Genomic DNA, 10097 nt, shown 5'->3' with positions numbered 1-10097 from the left:
AAGAGTTGTGTACCTGTAATTGACTAAAGGCTTAGTTGGTTTTGGTTCTTCAGGCCTGTAGCAATTAGGGCATAATGAGTAGTGAACTAGGATTGTTGTTTGGTTAGATTAGTAGGTCTAGTTGGGTCAATGTCGAGATCAACAATTTTGTTTTTGGATCAAGAGTTTCATGCTTGTATACCTTGAAAATATACATCAAATTTCATGCAATAAGCCTCATTTTCACTGAGAAATTGCTAGTGCATGAATGATTGGAGATCTACTGAGAAAAATCAACAATTTTTTAAATCAAAATTTCGTGGTAAATCTGTAGGTTGTTGCAGCCATGCCAAGAGTTTCTATTGGAGATAGGAGGAGGCGAGGGACCAGAGGGGCCCAACTGTGATCCAATTCATCCGATGAGGATGGGGGGGTGATGTGAATGCTCCCAATGCTCCCAAAAATGTCGTTAAGAATGACATTGTGGTGGCATATCATGTTATCCCACCATCAACCACATAGCCACCTTCAACCACAGTGCAAGGTACAAGTTCAAAAAAGAAGATTGGTGCCATAAGAGGCTAGACAAAGCAAAATATGGTAGTTGCAAATGATGACATAGAGTTTAGGGGATATTCAATTTGTGCCTCTGAAAAAAATATGGTATTGTTGCCTCTAACATACATTATTAGATAAATGGGTTGACTCATACAAAGTGTAGAGGGCTTGTTACAGTTATGACTAAAGAGGAGGAGGACAATGTGGTTAAGTGGTGTAAGGAGATGACCCAATTGGGACATGGGATAGAGCTTATACAATTTAAATCCACAGTAACTCAAATCTGTCAGGGGAGGCCAAACACCTTCAAAGATGGGTTTCCTAGTAAATCATGGTGGAGTCCGTTTAAAAAAAAGCATTTAGGCCTTGTGTTACGTACAACTGAGGGCCTTGACATAAACAGAGCTTTAAATCTACACCCTACAATTGTGTCCAATTTCTATGACACTCTTTCTGCTACATATGTGCAACACGCATATGCCCCAAACCATATATGGAACTGTGACGAAACAAGCTTACAGGCAGGAAGGAATAGTGGCTTGTAGGTAATTGCCAAGAGGAGGAGCAGAAATGTGCCAAAGATTTTGCCTAATAACAGGGAGTGGATCACTATTCTTTGTTTTGTCAATACAATTAGCTCTTCAATCTCAGGATTGTATCTATTAAAAGGTAAAACTCAACTAAAAAACTATATACAGAATTGTGAACCAAGTGCATGCATGGATGCACATCCCCATGCATGGATGACAAAGGAACTATTTTTGAATTGGCTTTGTCACTTTGTTGCATCTATACCAGGTGGTGTCTCGCCTGAAAACATACACCTACTGGTTTTAGATGGCCATGGAAGCCCCATGTTTGTGTAGACAATCGAAGAGGCCAACAATTTGGGCACTGATCTATTAACATTGTCAGCTCAAACCACTCATAAATTGCAACCCCTTGATGTTAAACATAGTTACTGATCAAAGAAGAACTATTACCTCAAAACGGGTACTCTACCCCAAAAAAACATGACAAAACAAGCTGAAAACGAAAAGTGTTGACGCTAGAATAACATTTTTTTTAGGGTACATTTTCAACATTTTAAAAAATCATAGTAAGAACCAAAATTTTTTGTGCAAAAAACACCCTAAAAACGAAAAGTGTTGATGTTGGAATAACATCTTCTTTTTTTCAGGGTATGTTTTCAACATTTTTTAATAATGACGTTAAAAATAAAATAACATGACTCTTAAAAACTTTATATTTCCAATGATTTTCAAACATGACATTAAAGATAAAATATCATGTCTTTGAAAAGCCTTAAAATTCCAATGATTTTTAGGCATAAAATTAAATTTAAAATGTCACGTATTTGAAAAACCTTAAAATTCCAACAATTTTCAGGCATGGTGCTAAGAAAAAATACTTATAATTGTTTTCAACCATAGCATTAAAGATAAAATATCACGACTTAGAAAAACATTAAAATCTTGACAATTTTTCAACCATGGAATTAAAACCAAAGTTATGACTACAAAACAATCTTAAGTTTTCAAAATATTTCAAGCATGACATTATGGAAAAATAAATAAATAAATAAAATAAAAAATATATATAATAATAATAATAATAATGACAAAAAAAACTTTAAAAATGAACACCGAATGAAAGAGTTATTATACCAAGAGTAATTTTTTTTAAATGCTAAATGTATAGCAATTTTAAAATCTTAGCCTAAGACAACTTGATACATTGAAAAAAATATATATAAATCAACCATCAAATTGACATGCAGTGTAGGTGAACTCGACCCATTGTAATAAAAATTTAAAGACCAACCATGAAATTGACACATTGTGGGGGCAGACTCGATTCATTATAATAAAAAATTTAAAATCAACTATCAAATTGCACATAATGGGATCGGGATGCCAAACGAGTATAACTAATATCATAATTTAAATATTATTTTTCAAACACTAATAATATTTGGTTTTAATAAATTAATTTAAATATTATTTTTCAAAAACTAGTCGTTTAATATAGCCGTTACTTATTAATATTTTTAATAAATTAATAAACTAATATCATTATTTAAATATTATTTTTCAAAAACTAGTAATATTTGGTTTTAATAAATTAATTTAAATATTATTTTTCAAAAACTAGCCGTTTAATATAGTCATTACTTAATAATATTTGTTTTTAATATATTAATAAATTAATATCATAATTTAAATATTATTGTTCAAATATAGTCGTTACTTGAAATTATGTCTCTACATTGCTCTCTATTTAAGTCTTTGTCTGGTCTGCCTCTTCATCTGATTTTCATGATGAACCACACTTGTTGGTTTGAAACGCGTCGGCCAAGAATTTCTCTAATGTGATTTCTACCGAAAGACTTTGCTTAATTCATTAGGGATCACCAAAGCTTGAATACAGTAAATAAATAAATATATAAATAAATAAAAATGAAAAAAACAAAAGAAAATAATAATTCAAATATTGAAAAAAACAACAACAAAAATACAAAAAATAATACAAAAGAAAACAAAAATTAAAATATTGAAAAATAATAAAATCAATAAAAAAAACACACAAAAATTTAAAAAATAATAAAACATAAAAAATCATGACAAAAAAATCAAGTACAAAAAATATATAGAAAGGACAAAAAAAAACTAAAATCAAATAAAATCAAATCAAAATTAACTTGTAAAATTTAAAAATTTAAACAAAAATAAATAGATAAAGAAAAATAAACAAAAATAAAATAAAATAAAAAAGGGAGAAAATATTTTTAAAATAAACGTAATTTAAGAAAGAAAAAGTTAGAGATTAAGGAAAAAATAAAAAAAAATATTTTTAAATTAAAAATAAATAAAATAATACAAAAACCAAATAAAAAATAAAAGAAAATAAAAAAAGTTACAAAATAAAATAAAAACATCAAAATTTAAATAATTTAAATTAAAAAATAATAATAATAATTAATTAATTAATTATCTATCCTTGCACCCCAACCCCAACCAACCACGGGTGGCAAGGGGCTAACAAAAAATAAATCAAGTATAAGAAAATATATAAAAAAGAAACAAAACAAGAAAAACCAAAATTAACTTGTAAAAATAAAAAAATAAGTAAAAAAAAAAGAAAGAAAATATATATATATATATATAATTTAAGGGAAAACAAAATAAATTAATTAATTAAGTTGAAAAAAAACCTCATAATAAAAAATATAAAATAATTAGCAAAAAAATTAAAATTAAAATTAAAATTAAAAAATAAACAAAATTAAAATAAATTAATTAAAATTCAAAAAATTAAAAATCATGGGCCAACCTGCCATGGGTGGCGAGGGGTCGATTCCTGGAATCGACCCCTCGCCACCTCGGGCTGGTTAGGCCACGAGGTTGGCGGGGAGGGAGGGTGTTGAGGGGGGAAGGGTAGGGAGCGGTGGGTAGGGAGGTGTGGGAGGGAGGGCAAGGTGGGGTGGGCGGTGTCACACCCCTACCCTGGCGGTGATCTTTCAACTGCACGATCGGGGGTGTGGCACCACCAACCACTTTCTTTTTAACAATACTTGTGGTTGTGGACTACGCCTACTTTCTATACTTAGTTTATTTTTCAACTACTAAGTACAACTTTCATTAAGACAGTGAAAACTTTCATACATCATTCATCGTTATTATCTTTTAACATAAATGCACAGCAGATAATAAACCGGGAGGAGCAACTCCCTTAAATATGAGTCTGCCCGATAATAATAACAATGTAAACTTTGAAACGGGAACTGATACTGTTACCTGTTTTGTAGAGATAGCAAAAAAGTGACCCGATTTTGAAAATGGGTGATGCAGAACACACATGTTTTTTTTAGAGCATAGTTTTTGGCACTTTAATTTTTTTAAATTCTTGTTATGTACATTGTGTTTTAGAATGGTAGTGATTTTCATGCTGATTTAAAAAAATGGTTATTCTGCATCACACCGTTTTTTTAAAAAACCTGTTTTTTTGACTTTAACTTTTTTAATGTATGAAATGTAAATAATTATTTTGTAAATTTAATAATTTTCGAAGTGGTCTTCCTCTTCATATTTTCTTGTTTTTATTTTTATTTTTATTTTTATTTTTTTTGTAGTGAGGTTTTTATTGATTTGCATATTTAAAGAAGAAGGTCGATATTTTTCATTTTCGATATTTTACATATTTATACATTGTTAATTAAATTTTCAATCCAAATGAAATAATTGTCTCTAAAAAACAAATAAAAAATTATATATAAAAAAAGACAAAAATAAAAAATAAAAATAAAAATAAATATCTTATAAACCATAAAACAATTTGGAAAAAAGAAAACAAAATTAATATAGATATATATAAGTCAGTAAAAATTGAGGAAAAGAAAAAAAACATGAGCAAAAACTAGGGAAAAAAATTAAAAAAAAATTAATTAATGAAAAAAATTTAAAAAATAGTAAAATTAATATTTAAAAATAAAAATGTTAAAAAAATTATCTCACAAACCATAAAAGAATTTAGAAAAAAAATAATAATAATAATAAAATAAAATAAAAAAAATATATATATATAGATATATAGATATATATATTAAGTAAGTAAAAATAGAGAAATTAAAAAAAAAAACATTAGAAAAAACTGGAAAGGAAAAAAAAAATGTGTATTTTTTATTTTTTAAATAAATTTTTTTTTTTAAACAATCTTTTTTATTATTAAAAACAAATTTTATTTTTATTTCTATTTTTTATTTAAAAATAAAATTATTCAACATATCTTTTATATTTAAAAAATAAAATAAAATAAAAACCTATATTTTATATTTAAAAAAAAAAATTACATTTAAATTTTTTTTTAAACAATGTTTTTTTATTTAAAAAAAAAAAAAAAATGAAAATTAATTTTTTTTTTAACAATTATTTTTTTAAAACCATTTTTTTTTGTTATAATTAATATATATATATATATATATATATTTCTAAACCAATTTAATTTTTTTTTTTAATTTAAGATTTTAAAAATTATTAAAAAATAAATAAAAATTTTAAAAATTAAAAATTTTAAAATTTTAAAAATTAAAATCGTTTTTCTTTTTTTTTTTTTTAATTAAAAATTTAAAATTTAAAATCGTTTTTTTAATTAATAAAAAAAAAATACATTCGTGCCCCCCCCCCCGGCCGCCCGTGGTGGCGCTGCCATGGGCGGAGGGCCTGCGCAGGACCCTCCGCCCACGGCAGCGCCACCACGGGCGGCCGGGGGGGGGGCCACAAACATGTTATTTTTTTATTAATTAAAAAAACGACTTTAAAAAAAAAAAAAAAAAAAATTTCATTTTTAAAATTTTTAATTTTTTTTTAATAATTTTTAAAATTTTAAATTTAAAAAATATAAAAAGTAAAATAAATAAAATTAAAAATTAAAATTGGTTTAAAAAAAAAAAAAAAAAACTATTTTTAATTATAACCAAGAAAAATTGGTTTAAAAAAAAATAATTGTTAAAAAAAAAAAATAATAATAATAATAATAATAATAATAATTTTCAATTTTTTTTTAATTAAAAAACATTGTTTAAAAAAAAATTTAGATGTATTTTTTTTTTTTAAATATAAAATATAGGTTTATTTTTTTTATTTTTATTTTTAAATATAAAAGATATGTTGAGTAATTTTATTTTTAAATAAAAAATAGAAATAAAAATAAAATTTGTTTTTAATAATAAAAAAGATTGTTTAAAAAAAAAATTTAAATTTTGATTTTTTTTTAAACAAAATATCTATGTTTAATAAAAAAAATAATTACATTTTTTTTTTAATAAAAATACACCCTTTTTTTTTTTTCTTTTTTTTTTTTATAATTTGATTTTTTTTTTGTTTTTTTTTAATATTAATTTTATTAATTTTTAAATTTTTTTCATTAATTTCTATTTTTTTTTAAACTAGTTTGTTTGTTTGTTTGTTTTTATTTTTTTCCCCAGTTTTTTCTAATGTTTTTTTTTTTTAATTTCTCTATTTTTACTTACTTATATATATATATATATATATATATATATATATATATATTTTATTTTTATTTTTTTTTGTTTTCCAAATTCTTTTATGGTTTGTGAGATAATTTTTTTAACATTTTTTGTTTTTTTTTTTATTTTTGTCTTTTATATATATTTTTATATTTGTTTTTTAAGTAATCAACATTTTAATCTTAATTTTAATAGCTTTTAATTTTTTTTAATTTTCTATTTTTTATTTTTTTTTAATCTAGTTTGTTTTTAATTTTAATTTTAATTTTTTGTTTTCTTTTTTTTCACCCACTTAATTTTTTGTTTCTTTTAAATGTTTTTTTTTTTTTCCATATATATTTTATTTTGCTAATTTTTTTTGGTTTACAAGATTACTCATTTTTTCCCCATTTTTTTTAAATATTTTTTTTACTATTTAATTGTTTATAATTTTAATTTTATTTTTTTTTTTTAATTCTTATCATTAATTTCGTTCTTTTTACATTTTATGATTGATTTTTTTTTTTTTCATTTTTTTTTTTTTTGTTTTATATTTTTCTTTTAATATATATTTTAATCTATGTTTTGTTTTGTTTTTTTTTTTTTTTTTTTTACTTTTTTGTGTTTTTTCATTGTTTTAATTTTTTTTTTTTTTTTTAATTTTATGTTTTCATTATTTTTTTAAATTTAATGTTTTTTCGGGGTCATGATAAAATATTTCATGCCATTATTTCGAAATGTTGAAATTTTACTTTTGAAAAAAAAAAAAAAATTTCTTCCAGAATTAACCCTTTTCGTTTTGAGGGTGTTTTTTGGATAATTTTTGCGCAAAAAATTGGTTTTCACCGCCATTTTTAAAACATGTTGAAAATTTACCCAAGAAAAGAAAAGGTGTTATTCCAGCATCAACACTTTTCACTTTTAGCACTGTTTTTGATGTTTTTTCGAGGTTTTTTTGCCAGAGTTCCCGTTTTGAGTTTATAGTTCTCGTTTCAAAATTTACATTGTTTAATAACAATCTTTACAAAATATACAAGTTTAGTCTTTGCAAAGGAACCCCAAGTTTCCTTCCTGCAATTGTTGTCTTAACCATGCAAATCAGTCATTCGACTTGTGACCGTCTTCGGCTGCCTTCGTGCAGCGCTGCCCAGTCGTGTCATCAACCCAACGCATGCCTTCAACTCATTCGCACCGTCGCACCCAACTTTGTGTTCACCCATTTCACTATTGCACCGTTTTACCATCACACCATGCCGAGTTCACCAACTTGTCGTGCCCACCATTCAGCGCGTGGGGTGCTCCTGCCTAACTCACCAAACCACCAAGTCATTCGACCCGCTAGTCGTCCATCTCATTCACCTTGGGCGCTCCTACACAAGCTCAGCCAAGTCCTACTGCGCTTGTTCGTTCAACCTAACCTGAGCGCCCAGCTTGTCGTTCCAACCTCCGCACGTGCCCACACTTGGCATTCGTTCACCCAAGTGTCCTGCCTAACTCGTCAGCCAATCTCGTGTCGCCTGCACCCGACTGTCTCGACTCGCCTTCGCTCTGTTCGCACTTCGTTTGGGCATCTTTACCCAACTCGCCATTCAACTGGCCGAGTCACCCAAACACGCACGTCATCCGTCATTCAGTTGTCCACCTGCTACGACAACTCGTCGCACCACCGAGTGCGCCCCTTGTTCGGTCCGCCCGACCTACGGTCACCTCCGTCACCCAAACTGCGGTGTTAACCCGTTGCCCGACCTGCGACCTTGCCCGCCGGCTCGTTTGTTGCATTCCGAAAGACCCGCACTGATATGCAATGTTTCCTCTGCTCCATGCTTCGGACATAGACTCTACCTGCACTTCGCCTCACGTTTTAGCCTCCACGCTCTAGCTCGCACTCTGCTCCTTAGAACGCATAGAACTCCATGTTCGTTGGATGAATGATCTCCAACTTCCCCTTCGTGCACTTATATGATGGCTGCCCAGGGTAGGGGCTTCACCCATGGCTAAGCCGACCTACACTTAGACAATTTTCACCGTTGGCCATGGTGGGGGTGCCCACACCCGGGACCGCCCCACCATATAACTTCACCGCCATCGCACTTCATACACTTAGCCGATTTTCATGTTTCCTCTGAATCGTTGCACCGTTCCAAGCGTGCCCAACTCGCCGGTTGGCCCAGCTCATCGCCCGCTCACACATCGCCAAACAAACCGCAACTCGTGGGTGTTACATCCTCCGCCACTCATGGGTGATATGTTTTTTCTTAAGTTTAAATATAATTTTTTTGCTTCACATTAATGTTATAAAGTATATAAAATTATAGAATATATGGAGTTTATTATTAAGGAAACAAATCAAGCTTTGCAATAAGGGCATATTAGTAGAGGAAAAAGCTTTAAGGAATCTAGTAAAAATTGGTAATGTCTGGACATAAAAAAAAATACCAATGACTAGATTGACTAGAGCTCACTTATGTCTTTTAATGCTCAATCAACAAGAATTAGAACAAGGTGATAACTATAATTCACTATAGGTTCTGTAATTCTCTAAGGGAGGGCTTGGGATTACCTTCTTTTTAAAAAAAAATGGAATTCACGAACTTAGAGTGTCGTCCAGACTGGATGAGGGTTGGAGAGGATCTTTTGGGACTAGAATAGGATTTTTATAGGAGTGTTTTGAGCCATGTGATCCATACATATCTTCTATACATGTTATCCACTTCTTGTTGGACATGATCTGGCTGATATGGTTAACCCAAAGAACCCTTTGAAGAAGCCCTCAAGCTTCACTTAAAACATTGAAAGATGCTTCTTTTGCTCTCTAATTTCAACCCTCTCCAGAGCAATGGCCTACTTGACCATGGATTTCATGGTCTAGTACATTTATTCTAGCCCGAATAATCTTGTTTCTTAGGTTTAAGTGTTTCCATGATCATATACCTAGCCTTGTGTCTTCACAAGAAGCCACTCCACGTCTATGCTTTCCCATAACCTTTACACTATCATGTCTACTTCATCAATGGTTTCTTTTCCCTTTGTAAGACACCCATAAAGAATTAGTTAGGAGCTCATTCCATATCCTACTCCAATCACATCACATGCCTTGGTTTGTCTCTCTAATTCAAGTTGCGCCCCTTGAATCATCCATCATCTTTTTCCCTTTGTTATGCCTACAACAAGTTAGATGCATGGTTCCAAGGCAATATTCCCTTAGAATGTGCTTGAGCCAATCTTCTACCACCTGTAGGATCCCTCTCTGAGAATCACAACTCTTGTAGTTGTTGAGGTAGAGATGAATGAGACCAAGCCTATAAAAATCCATTACTAATAAATCCCAAAAAACCTCCCTCAAGTGAAAATACCTCACCTTTCAGTGAATTGGGTAGAGTGCCCCTAGATCATTCTGCTAGTTTGTGGTCGCTTTCCTCAGGTATGATATTGCATTCATGGAAATTTTCCTTGGCATGATCCATATCTAGGCTTCAATCTTGTCGGATGTCCTATCAACATGCACCCCCCAAGGTACACAGTGGATGAGGCACCTCCCTCGTTTGGGTCGTTAGTG

The sequence above is a fragment of the Pinus tabuliformis genome, chromosome X (assembly GCF_031772625.1).
Source record: "Pinus tabuliformis cultivar Carrire ecotype Pingquan chromosome X, CPIR1, whole genome shotgun sequence".
NCBI classification, from domain to species: domain Eukaryota; kingdom Viridiplantae; phylum Streptophyta; class Pinopsida; order Pinales; family Pinaceae; genus Pinus; species Pinus tabuliformis.
Note: the sequence above shows the minus strand (reverse complement) of the source record.